Genomic DNA, 14094 nt, shown 5'->3' on the forward strand with positions numbered 1-14094 from the left:
ATTCTGAGATAATGACAGAAGCATCAAAGCATCAAAATGTCAAAGTCCAGTTGCTGGTAAAGAAGTTGGCAGAAGTTAGGTTGGCGGCAGCTGAAACTACAGAGAGGTGGAAGTAGAGAATAGGAAGTTGGACAGAAAAGTAAAAAGTATGCAGTGTTATTGTCCTCCTTCAGGCTTTTGATTAGAACCAGACAAAAAGCAGCAGTTATAAGTTTAAATAATTGTCATAAATCAGTCATCCACAATAGCAGTAACATACTAAGAAAAAGCTCAAATAAAATCCTAGCAAATAAGAGTTTCTGTTTATTTGGAAACACTGTGGCTAGAATTCAGTTCCAATGATAGCTTTAGGCAGATCAAGTTGCTCCTGAAAAAGCACTTCTGTAATTGGCAGCCCTTCTGTATCTCCAACTGCTGCTAGAGCAGCAGGCAGAAACTGTGGCCAAATAAACCTATGTCAGTTTGGGCTCTTTTTAGACCATGAAGCCCTGGCAATACTGTAGTGACTCATACTGTCATCTCACATTTTAATTATGGTATCACACTGAACATGTTTTTGAAGATTACTTGAAAGCTGCAATTCACAAAAACAGCAGCTAGGTGCTGATAGAGCTGTGTTGCTTTTTCAACTATTTCTTGGTTGTTGCACTAGTTCAGTGGTGGCGAACCTATGGCACGGGTGCCAGAGGCGGCACTCAGAGCCCTCTCTATGGGCATGCACGCCATTGCCCCAGTCCCAGGCCTTCAGCTGGGTTTTATAAAACCTTTTCACTTTAGGCCTCTGCCACCGTGTACAAAAAATAAAGGTTCAGTCAATTTTAACTTCTTGCGGGGAAAAAAAAAGATCTTGCATAGTTGGAATTGATTGATTGAACTTTTTAGTCTCACCCAGTCTGCTGTTACCACCGCAGCCATGCCCACCCAATGGGCCACACCCACCCAATGGGCCACACCCACCTGGCACCCGACGATGCATAAGTGGGTTTTGGGTTGCAGTTTGGGCACTCGGTCTCTAAAAGGTTTGCCATCACGGCACTAGTTCCTATAAGCTTTTGAGCCCAATTCAGAAGGCTGGTATTATATACAACCAATCCATGGGGTGCATTGCCAAGATATTTGAGGGACTATCTCCTTTAAAATGATTCTTCCTGCCAAGTGAGTTCATAGAAACAGGAGTTTCTTATGGTTCAAACCTCCATGAGGGATCCAAAGGCAAGTGTGGCAGCACTGATGTTTTGCCTATCATATTTTGCACCTGATCTTGTGCATAGCTGTCAAAATAATGTTATTTAGACAGGCTTTTTAAGGGGCATGGCTGGAGGGAGGTTTGTGTCAGGTTCATGTTGCTTTATATTAGATTTTTATATACTGTGTGCGTTCAGTTATGGAATTGGGGTGATATACAAGCCTATCTAATAAATGGGATTTTACACCCACATATTTTTCATATTTTACATATCTTTGAACATATTAAATGGCAAATGGAATTTTATGCATGATTAATTGGTTTCTAAACATGTACAATGAATGGACAGATTTTGTCCATTGCAGCTGAGGACCATTAAATCAAATGTTAACTGTGTCTAAATGAAAAGATTATTTTTAAGTACAGTTTCCCTCAAGATAAACTTCAATTACGAACATATCCATTTTGCTTTCTTGGCGACAATATGGAAGCAGTTTACCACTGCTGCTTTACCTGGCTATTTTAAAAAAAACTTTCAGACTAGTTTACAACTTTTAGGAATTTTCATCCAAACTGTAGCTAACTTTGACTCAACTTAGCTTTTTCAATATCAGCCAAGACCAACTAGATGCTGCCATCTAACCTAGCTGGGCAAATACTATAATATTTTTTTAATTACTTAAACTGTGACTGGTGCTTTTAAATTTTAAACTTGTCATGTAATTTAGCTAATATTTAAATATTGAATTGAAATATTTTACACTAATCATCTGTGTGTCTTCCTTCCTTCCTTCCTTCCTTCCTTCCTTCTGTCACCCAGTTCCCCGATAGGGCAACTCTATATTTCAAAAATTGAAGTACATAAATGATTTAGTATTAATATTTGCTACCAGTACATACTATTTTTTGCTACCAGTAGAGGGAGATCTATGTTAATACAACTGGCAGTGAACTCTGGTGTGGATTGAGATAAAAAAAAGTTTTCCAGCATGCAGCATCCAAATTATGTTTGATAAGACAGGTGGTAAGTACTTAATTATGAATATTAACAGCTATTCCAAGTGCATGCTGAGGAAGAGCTGTCATAAAATAAATTAATTTAGTTCTTCTATTGAAGGCATTATGCAATAAATGCCACATGCTTTTCACTCTTCCTATCATTAAATGTATAATATCCAGATGAGCTGAACGTAGAAGTACCCAGATACAGCAAGAAATGGCAGCACAGTGTCAGCACAGTCAGCACTACAGAATAACAACTCTAATTGCATAGACATGTACAAGCAGAGGGTCAAGAGACCTGATATAACAATCCAAGTAGACTTCTGTAGTGTTCAGTAGGGCTTTAAGCAGCTTCTTGCACATTAGAAAGTATTAAAATGTTGTACTTCAAATATGGGAGAAAGAGACTACTTTTTATAGTGAGACGGAGACATTTTCCAAATCCTGGGTCCATCAGGAGCCATTTCTGCTTGGAGATGGATCTACACATGTACATGTAGAGTCTTTTCTCATGCATCGCTAAAGTATGGTTCCTATATTATGTGCTTAGAATCTCCAGGTATCCTTCAGTTGAATCATGTTTCCTTCCCTAAAGGTCATTAGAAAGAAATACTGGCCACTTATCAATATATATATGAATAAATGGGTTCCTCAGGAAAAAAAATAAAGGCTTCAGATTGTCATATATATGACTTACATTGATTAGTTGCTTATAAGACAACATTTAAACCAATGTATATTTGTGGGAGGGGAGAGACTTCCATAGAAGGTAGGGAGATTAGAAAATATGCACTGCATATTTTATGATAGCTAATGTTTCAAAATGAGCAGTGTTGTTAAAAGTATACACATCAATAAACATTTCTAACTTTTTCCAATTATTCAACACACATAAAATCATAGAGTAGGAAGGAACAACCAAGCCACCAAGTCCAACCTGCTGCTTGATATGGTTATTTTATAAATAAGGTAAATAGCATGGAACCAGACAATCAAGTACCCAATTTTCCAAAAGTACCTAATGGCAAAACCTCACAAGCTAATTGCCTGGAAATGTGTGGTATATCATTCTAGAAACTTTCCAATAACATTTCATGTGCCCACAGAGACATTAATCAGTTCATGTATTATTTGCACAATAAGCCTATTTGTATTTATTTAATAACATGATATATTTTTACCAGATCAAAGCCCCAATCACAAGAGCATTTATACCTGAAGAACGCTTTCAGAAATATGGTATATATATAGTATATGCTATATTGTACTAGGGATCTTTCCAAACTTCCTGAAGTTATCAAATAGATAAATTCCAGGAGATCAAAACATGGTCCAACAAAGCACGATGATTCCTCATGTTGTGTGGATGTGTCTCTATTTTGAGCTGCTCATCATATATGGCAGGATAATTTCTCTGCACTCGCCCCACTCCAGCTTTTAGCATATTTGTTCCCCTGGCTCCCCCATGTCCCATACCTGTTACAAAGCAAATAAATAAATAAATAAATAAATAAATAAATAAATAAATAAATAAATAAATAAATAAATAAATAAATATAATGATAATGATAATGATGATAATTGATGATGATGATGATGATGATAATAATAATAATAATAATGATGATGATGATGATGATGATGATGATGATGATGATGATGATGATGATGATGATGATGATGTTGGAAGGGACCTTGGAGGTCATCCAGTCCAACCCCCTGCTCAGGCAGGAAACCCTATACCATTTCAGACAAATGGCTGTCCAGTCTCTTCTTAAAAACTTCCAGTGTTGAAGCATTCACCACTTCTGGAGGCAGGTTGTTCCACTGGTTCATTGTTCTAACTGTCAGGAAGTTTCTCCTTAGTTCTAGGTTGCTTCTCTCCTTGCTTAGTTTCCATCCGTTGCTTCTTGTCCTGCCTTCAGGAGCTTTGGAGAATAGCTTGACTCCTCTTCTTTGTGGCAGCCCCTGAGATATTGGAACACTGCTATCATGTCCCCCCTCGTCCTTCTCTTCATTAAATAGACATACCCAATTCCAGCAACCGTTCCTTATGTGTTTTAGCTTCCAGACCTCTAATCATCTTTGTTGCTCTTCTCTGTACTCTTTCTAGAGTCTCAACATCTTTTTTACATTGTGGTGACCAAAACTGGATGCAGTATTCCAAGTGTGGCCTTACCAAGGCATTGTAAAGTGGTATTAATACTTCACGTAATCTTGATTCTATCCCTTTGTTAATGCAGCCTAGCACTGTGTTGGCTTTTTTGGCAGCTGCAGCACACTGCTGGCTCATATCTAAGTGATTGTCCACTAGGACTCCAAGATCCCTCTCATAGTTGCTACTATTGAGCAAGGTACCCCCTATACTATACCTGTGCATTTGTTTTTTCTTGCCTAAATGTAGAACTTTACTTTTTTGACCATTGAAATTTCATTTTGTTAGATAGCGCCCAGTGTTCCAGTTTGTTCAGATCCTCCTGTATTTTAAGCCTGTCTTCTGGAGTGTTGACTATTCCTGCCAGCTTGGTGTTGTCTGCAAATTTGATGAGTTCCCCATCTATCCCCTTGCCCAAATCGTTGATGAAGATGTTGAAGAGCACTGGGTCTAGAACAGAGCCCTGGGGCACCCCACTACACACTTCCCTCCCTGTAGATGCAGTTCCATCTACAGGCTGAGTATGGCTGGTCAGCCAGCTATGAATCCATCTGGTGGTGATGCTGTCTAACCCACATTTTTCTATCTTATCAAGTAGTAGGTTGTGATCTACTTTATCAAATGCCTTACTGAAATCCAAATAAATTATATCCATAGCATTCCTCTGGTCCACTAATTTTGTCACTTGGTCAAAGAATGCAATAAGATTTGTCTGGCATGATCTGTTTTGGACAAACCCATACAAAGGGGATGGTAGACTGGGCCCCTGCACACAAAAACTATATTTTCCAGTTAACTAAAAGCAGAGAATAAGGAACTCAAACTTGTTTAATATCCACCTTGACAAACATTTAGGAGGGTTTTAGGAGGGTTCTAACTGTTGCCAACAAGGCAGCTCAGTACTATCACAAAATGTCCAACGACTGGGTTCATTGGAGCCGACAGAATGAAAATGGTTAATCTTCACAGTTCAGTTAGAGTATAAACATTAATAATTGTATTCATAAAGATAAAGCAGAATTAAATAATAGATAAACAGATCACTTCCTGGATTGTAATAACCTTGCATCTCTGTCATAGAGCTTTTAAATGAACAAGCACATTAAGCTTGTTATTGCTTAATCGCTATTACTATAGCAAAAGTGTACATCATACCAAGTTCACTATTCTTGTGTAAAAGCTTTGGTATCCTTTCCAGCACAGCTAAAAATGAGCTGACCTAGAAACAATGCCTCTAACAGGCCATTTGTCCTGAAGGCTAAGTGCCAGCAGGAAGATGAAGCCAGTTCTGTGAAGCAGATGTACAGAATTCTTCTCAAGGGAAGAGAAAAACTGGAATCATATATCTTGACTACTCCAGCCTCTTCTCAGTTGTCTAGGGCAGTCAAGGTCAATCAGCACCACACTCAGAACGAAAAGCATACTGTTTGAATGTGGCACATAAAGGCCAGCAGCAAAGTAGCAGTAAAAGGTATTACTCAAACATTTACTTACAGCATTTAGAGACTATCTCAGCCGATTCTTATTGCTCTGTGTACCTTTGTGCATGCTTGCAAATGCATCTGGTTATATGACTATGCAACTGCTTGAGCACAGTTCTGAGCTCATACAGAATGCATATATGAATCCATGTACAAAATTACATAATAATGCATGTGTGTGTGCATTTTAAACATAATTAAGCAACTTACTGCTGTTAATATGTTAGAAGTATATAATGATCTCCTTTGGCCAGTTGATACCCAAGCAGATGCTCTCTCTCTCTCTCTCTCTCTCTCTCTCTCTCTCTCTCACACACACACACACACACACACACACACACACACACACACACAAAGTTCCAAATATAGAATGTTGGATAGAATCTCAGTTCAAAAACATGTCTTCCCCATGGAATGGAAAAATATGACAGAATAATTTAGCATTTTAGTTTAGATTAATAAAATAAATATAATTTATCCACTGATTTTTTTATAACAAAACCACACTAACTTTATTCTGCCTTGAGCTGATCTAGTTATTTGCTGGTAGTCACTGAGATTTTTAAAAAAATATACTTAATCTTTCACTTATTAGTTAATAATGTTAGATTTATAAATGGTTAGATTTGTAAAATACTTTTTCTATAGAAGCTCTGGATATCTCAAATGAGAGCCTCCCTTCATTTTATACATATACTGTAACAGCAATCCTGTGAAGTAGATCGGTTTAAGAGAACAATTAGTCCAAAGTTACCCAATGTGTTTCTGTGGCTTAGGGGGCGATGTGTTAAAAATGCAAACACATCCTTTTTAAAAAAATAGAAATATAATTTTCATTTGCCTTACATGTTTTCCAATGGTTGCAGATCATACTCACAGCTTGTATTCATACTTCCTTATCTTTATGGTGGAATGCTATGCTTGTTTCACAGTATACAGTGGTATCTTGGTACTCAACTGCTTTGAAACTCATCGAATTTGGCTACTAATTTGGAACTTATTTATCCAACTGATTGATTATATGCCATCAAGTTATTATTAAATCTTAGTGACCAAATAGATTTTCCTCTACGCCGATCTGTTCCTAACTTGGACTTCTAACAGTGCACCCATTGCTACTGTAACCGAATCTATTTATCTTACTGCTGGTTATTCTCTTCTTCTCTTTCTCTCTACCTTTACCATGATCTTCATAGATTGTGTCTGAACTAGGATGATTTATGCCTGGTCACTTGTGCCTCAAGTGAGCACTCTGGGCTGATTTAGTGGTCCATAGGTTTGTTTTCCTGCCTGTGCATGGTATATTCAGGAATCTTCTCCAACATCAAAGTTCAAAAGGAGCAATACTCTTCCTATTCTGCTTCTTCCAAGTCTAACTTCTGCTTCTATAATGTGTCATAGGGAATGCAAGATCTGCATAATTCTGATCTGTGTAGGTACATAGACAAACAATAGCTTCTGAATAACTTTTTATGGCTGCTCTGTCAAGTGCTAGTCTGTGGCACATTTCTTGATTGGTTATTCCTTTGCTATAGATGGTCGAACCCAAAAGGTAGGTGCTATCCAACACATCACATAAATGGAGTTATGGGAACGTTCAGCACGCTACAATGGTTGGCTAAGAAATCCTAGGAGTTGAAGTCCACACATCTTAACATTGCTAAGATTAAGAAAAACAGGATTAAGAACAGGGAGAACCAGTTCTAATCTATTGTCAGTCACAAAAATTCACTTGGGATTTTGGGAACAGTCACATTCCTTCAGTCTCACCTATACCACAGGATTGTTATGAGGAAAAAAGGAGGAGGAAGCACTATATATGGTGCCTTGTGTTCCTGAACAAAAAGCAACTAAGAATTGAAATCACACGCTTTGAAAAATGCAAGGAACTCCTGATCTTCAAATAGTTACATTAAATATATTGTGACTTTAATAAAACCTCAATTTTAAAATACTGATTTTCTCACTGAAGCCACTTTTAAAATAACATTTTAACATAGGATCCCATATGTTGAGAATTAGGAGAACTAAGTCCTTCATTCTAGGTCTATAACTGTAACATAATTTTTTTTGTGTAACTCAATGTTTCAATTCAAAAGTATTCTGAAAGTTTGTAACAGAACAAAATGAAACACCATGTAGCATCTTTGCCACCTTAAAATAATGAGCCACTTTTTTTCTTTATGACAAAGGCCTTGTGTCAGGAAGCTACTTAGAACATTCAGTTCACAATCCTAATCCTATTCTCTACTAAAAATAGCATAGCCTTATCATATGGTATATGGTACTGATGATGAAAAGATACAGAATTGAATGACAGGTAGATATGCTAAATATCAGGTGGCACAATTGAATGCCCCCCCTTGCTTATTACCCAACAGAATGTTACCAACAACGACCTCAGTTTAGTTGAGAAAAACCTATCCATGTCCTAAATTGAAAAGAGATTTAAAGCATTTAAAACACTTTAAATTCTGCTCAGAAACATATCACTGATATTGACTGTCTTGGGCTACTTCTGATTAGTAGCCTAGCAACTGTACTATGAAAAAAACTGTAACTTCCAAAAGCTATGTAAAGACAGCATCAAGTATGTATTATAATTATCTAATTTGAATGTTATCAAAGTACAGACAAGTATAATCAAGCTCTGAGAAGTTACACTTGATATAACAGCTGAGGAAAGCATTCCTTGCTCACAGAAGCAATCTGGACAGTCACTAACAAAGTAGCTAAGTCCTCTGGTGCTCCTGAGTTATAAAAAAAATTAGGGAAATGCAACCTCCACCAAAACAGGTTGAAAATCATCTCCACGCTTTATATAGTTTATCTGGTCCAATACAGATTCTGTATTATTTATTCAGCATTTCCATTGCCTAAAGGAAATCAGATGAAAAAGAAAAACCAAGATGAAAATGGTCAAATTTCTAATATTTGTGAAGGCTTCTTGAAGATGCTTTCATGCAAATCATAATCAGCTTAGCAGAAATAATGGAACCCAACATGAGCCCACAATACGAGCCACAGCACTAAGCAGTAATCAAATAATGTTTAAACTGGGTTTTGGAAGATTGATTCAGGGTTTTTTTTTGTTTATGCACAAATTTCCAGATCATTGGAGGAGGAAAGTTGGATATTGAGTTGAATCCTAAAGTGGTGAGCTGTGGTTTCACAAGGCTTGCCCCAAGGCACCAAAATGAATTGGGAGAAGTAGGAATGTTAATTTCAATAGATTACAAAAATAATGCTTCTTAGCCTTGTCACATGGGGGAGTTTAGGTTTATTTAGATACAGTACATCTTTTTCAATCAAATGTTTATACAGGTAGTCCTTATTTACCAATCACAATTCAGACCAGCGATTCCATCACCAAGTGGTTTTAAATTGGTTTTAAAATTGAAAAGTCAAGTGACAGTGGTGGACTTATGACATCAATTCATCAGTACTGGCTACAATTGTTAAGTGAATCATTGAGGACTGTTAAGCAAAATGTCACATGACTATGAACTGAAACTTCCTGCCAACTTGATTGATAACAACCCATCATTAGAAACATCGCTAGATGTTTGTATTGCAGTGTTTCTACAACCTCAGGAACTTTAAGATGTGTGGACTACAATTCTCAGAATTATTCTGCTAGCATGCCATCCCCAGCTATCATCCTGGGGAATTCTGGGAGTTGGTCCATGCATGTTAAATATGCTGAGGGTCTATTGCGATATAGATAGTCCTTCACTTTACAACCACAAAATTTTCATTGCTAAGCAAGGCAGTTGTTAAATGAGTCATACTCCATTTTATGTCCTTTTTTCATGGTTAAGTGAATCACTGCAGTTGTTAAAGGAATCGTGCAGTCTTTAAATGAATTTGGCTTCCTCAATTAACTTTGCTTGTCAGAAGATCCCTAGGAAGGTTGCAAATGACAATCCCAAGACCTGGAATGCTGCAACCATTGTAAATACATGCCAGTTGCCAAGCACCCAAAATTTGATTACATGGTTATGTGGATGCTGCGACGACCATAAGTGTGAGAACTGGTCCCTACTTTCAGTGCCTTTGTAACTTTGGTCATTAAACGAGGACTACCTGTATACCAAATGATGAGTGAAATAAGAGAATGCAAATGCTATTGTTTCTAATACTGCATCAGTCAACAAAAGGATCAAACGATCACATTTCATTTTTTCATGACATGCAAAAATAAATTCATTTCAGTTACTTAAGGAACAATTGGAGCCAGTCGTGAGCCATCTGTGTCTCTTCTCTGATTCCTTTTCTTCTGAATGTATAAATCAGGTCGCCTGGAGGTTGCTGTCCTGCTGAATGGTATCAGTATGGAACAGGAGCCTGTCACCTGAGACTCTTTCTTGCTTTTCAAGAGAGAAAAGCTCTGTTGTGGCATCTACTGTGCAGAACACTGAGACCGAATGCCTTGTCCAATGCACCAAAACTGGCAACCAAATTGAAATGCTAGTTTATGCTTAATTTTCAGACCTTAATAAGCCCTCACTGTTCTGGGTACAATTTATTCAAAAATTGTACATTATGACTATTATCCCTTTTTTTAAAAAAAAAAAATCAATTTTAATCTATTATTGAACTAGTATAAGGCAACTGGTCATGTTCCTACAATTATGTGGGGGGTTTTTTCTTCACTGGACAGAATAACAGATTTTGAAGTGGACTGCCATGGAAACCCTCCATAATGAACAGCCCCCTGCATACTAAAGCAAAGGACAGAAAAAGTAACACACTGAGTCCAGTACTAGCTCCTCTATGAATGAGTGGAAATATAGTCCTACAAAGATCACGGGGAAAGGAAGATGGTTTTGAATGGTTTACTGAAAAAATGTCCTCATGGGTTCCTTGATTTCTGTTCCACACCTCACTTAGCAAATACTAGGCTGGATTAAGCAAGAGGGAGATGCCAAAGAGGCCATACTGGTTCTTTTCTTCTTATGATATCAGCATAAAGTTTATGGCTGATGAATTGGCTGCTGGGATACTGTTGGGCACAAGAATGCTCAGCTGTTTTTTAAAAAAATATTGTGCCTTTCCCTCCCTGCCAGGCACTTGGTTATCCCTCTTTGAAATAATCAACTAAATTTGCAAGGCTTGTTTATCAACATCCCTCCTCCTTAGGAAATAAATGAGATGACGTCCTTCTTGTCTTTCCAGTATGAGATTCACTCTAGGAGGAGTTCTGCAGTTTTCCAGTTCTATCACCATCATCTCCCTTTCCACAGAGAATCAACACACCCCAAAATTGGGCATCAGGACTTCCTAGTTCCATTTCTGACATATTCTCTGGCAAGTTTAAGAGAGAATAACCTCTATCTTATTTGCGATTTAGAATTTTGTAAGTATGAAAAGAGTTAAGTTTCAACCAAAAAAGAAAAAAATATAACTATAGTACTACACTGAAAAAGATTCACTGGAGATAGTGGTTTGCCCAGATTTTGTCCTTAGCCACATTATTTATTGCCTGTCTTTCACCAGTAGCAAGCCAAAATGGAAGAATATGACTGGATTTTGTAAAATCATAAGTAGAAGGCAAAATGGATGGATGAATGAAAATACACATTTTCCTGTCAAAGAGAAACTGGCTGAGCTGAGTGAAGGGAATCAAATAAGGAATTAGTCTGGAATCCCTACATGGGCATAAGAGGCAAAGTGTGACACCCCTTGAGTGCCATTGAAGCTTATCTAGTCTGACCTAGGTGCAAACTATCAAACAGCTAATTGACGTCTTTGCATGTGGATCTGTTTGTTTGCACCTAACATTATCTTCAATGCAGGGACATGCCCTTGTAAGATTCCCTGTGCTGAAAAACAGCAAAATATTTTGCCCTAGCTGCCCTGGGCAAACAGAAATGTTTGCAGTGAGCAAACTAAATACATTTGCCCTGTGATACTGACTTATCTTTTTCTGGGTAATTCACTGTGAACCAGACAAAGCAACTTGATTGCAATTCACACTCTAGCCTTTTCCAAATCCTTTCTGAACTCCCTTGTTTGATCTTGTTTGACAAGGTCAACCTTGTTTGACAAGGTTGAAATAGCCAAGAACCTAATAATGAATTAAGGACAGATATGCTTATTTCACCTAAATGTTTTTTCTTGAATCAGTAGCTTACTTTCACAGACGTTTAGTAGAATTATAGTTTCTTACCAAAGTCTGCCTTAATAACAGCTTGGAGTGACTGCTGACTTTTGCTTTATGGAATATTCCCAAATGGTTCTCAACAATAATGTTTTAACTGCACTCATCTGCAAGAAGAACAGTTAGAGCCAGCTAGGTTATCTTATTAGAGAATTTCATTTGCTGAGTAAGGTGAAAGGTAATGATTGCCTCTTGTGCCGAGTTACGTGTATAGAGAACATGAGGGAAATCATTCTCAGAAGTTGGAATTGCTAGCTAATCTACAACTTTATAAAAATACAAATAAATCCAATAGCACCTCTTGTTCATGCAAATTAATATTCATGCAATACAGAAAAGTGATCCAAACAAAGGGAAATAGTAGTTTGCAGAGAGCACTAAGAACCCAGCAGTACAACATGGAGGCTAAAACATATAAGGAACGGTTGCTGGAATTGGGTATGTCTAGTTTAACGAAGAGAAGGACGAGGGGGGACATGATAGCAGTGTTCCAATATCTCAGGGGCTGCCACAAAGAAGAGGGAGTCAGGCTATTCTCCAAAGCATCTGAAGGCAGGACAAGAAGCAACAGATGGAAACTAATCAAGGAGAGAAGCAACCTAGAACTAAGGAGAAACTTCCTGACAGTTAGAACAATTAACCAGTGGAACAACCTGCCTCCAGAAGCGGTGAATGCTCCAACACTGGAAGTTTTTAAGAAGAGACTGGACAGCCATTTGTCCGAAATGGTATGAGCAGGGGGTTGGACTAGATGACCTCCAAGGTCCCTTCCAACTTTATCATTATTATTATTATTATTATTATTATTATTATTATTATTATTATTATTATTATTATTATTATTATTATTATTATTATATATTCTTTTGGAAGTACACAAATAGCAGCTTATCTAGGGCAACAGTTGTTTTCAGTTTCTTAGAACCAGACAAGATGGTCAAAATAATGAAATATAAAGATGAATCACTGAGTTAAGTTCCTATTTCTCTCCTAATGAAAGCAACTGGAACTATGAATTCAATTTGTAGATGCTGCAGTTTTTTGACCAAAAATCTTTCTTAAAATAGAGCAGTTACAGAACAGCAAGAAGTTATTGAGACAATAGTAGAGAATTGTCTCATCTTGCTGATATTGGTTGAACCAGGAAACACATTTTTCTCCTACCAATAATTAGTAGCCGTAAAAAACCTTTAATGAGGATTTGCAAAGCTCCTTGCAAACGTCCTCAAATCCTCTTATTCAAAATATACATAAGCATATTTAATACTTTCAAGTTACCAGAAAGAAAATATGTGCAGTATCAAAATACAGCTCACAAGCATGGGTAACTGCCATTTCATTCTCCTGCGTGCTATTTCAGTGAAAGCATATTGCAAAGGTAACTTGTATGGCTTGGTTTGGCGGCCTAGCTTGGACAGACTTGTCCCTTTAAAGTTCTCGGTTGATTTTGTGTAGTAAGCCAAGATGAGGTATGTGCTGTTCCTATTAAGTAAGCTGAAATTCTTTAGATTCTCATTCCTGAACCTACATACCAAACTTAAGAGTACCTCCATACTAGAAATACTGGGCATGCAATTTCTTCTCCATTTATACGGTACTTATTTTTTTTTATTTATTTTTATTTTATTTTTTAAAAGGATTTCTTAGGGCTCAATTTTTTGTGGTTTGTGATTTGAGACCAGATTTTGTATCATAGGAGTTTAGAACCATCCAACAATTAAGTGAATTAATTCTGCAACTGCGGAGCTTATATAGTTTCACTTGAATTTAATCAATATTGAATTTGAATTTATTCAGTATTCAGTGCTAAAGATACGGCTATAAGAATTATGCCATGGTCACGATAATTGACTGAAAATAATGCTTTTGAAGAGTCAGAAAATAAAAAAGCAAATTTTCCTCTATCACCGAGTGAGTCTAAGTATAATACTATTTTCCCAGTAAAATACTCCAAACTTTGATGAAATAAATCAGTGGTGGCGAACCTATGGCACGGGTGCCAGACGCGGCACTCAGAGCCCTCTCTGTGGGCACGTGTGCTGTCACCCCAGTCCTAGGCCTTCAGTTGGGTTTTATAAAACCTTTTCACTTTAGGCCGCTGCCGTGT

The 14094-nt window shown here is 37.3% G+C and overlaps 1 protein-coding gene across 1 annotated transcript in view; it reads right to left on the reverse strand.

Moving 5' to 3' along the window:
- TMCC2 (transmembrane and coiled-coil domain family 2) overlaps positions 1 to 14094 on the reverse strand; it is a 66660-nt gene that overhangs the window by 51173 nt on the left and 1393 nt on the right. The window lies entirely within an intron of this gene.

This window comes from Protobothrops mucrosquamatus, unplaced genomic scaffold (assembly GCF_001527695.2).
Source record: "Protobothrops mucrosquamatus isolate PMUCROS unplaced genomic scaffold, P.Mucros_1.0 scaffold638, whole genome shotgun sequence".
In the NCBI taxonomy this organism is placed as follows: domain Eukaryota; kingdom Metazoa; phylum Chordata; class Lepidosauria; order Squamata; family Viperidae; genus Protobothrops; species Protobothrops mucrosquamatus.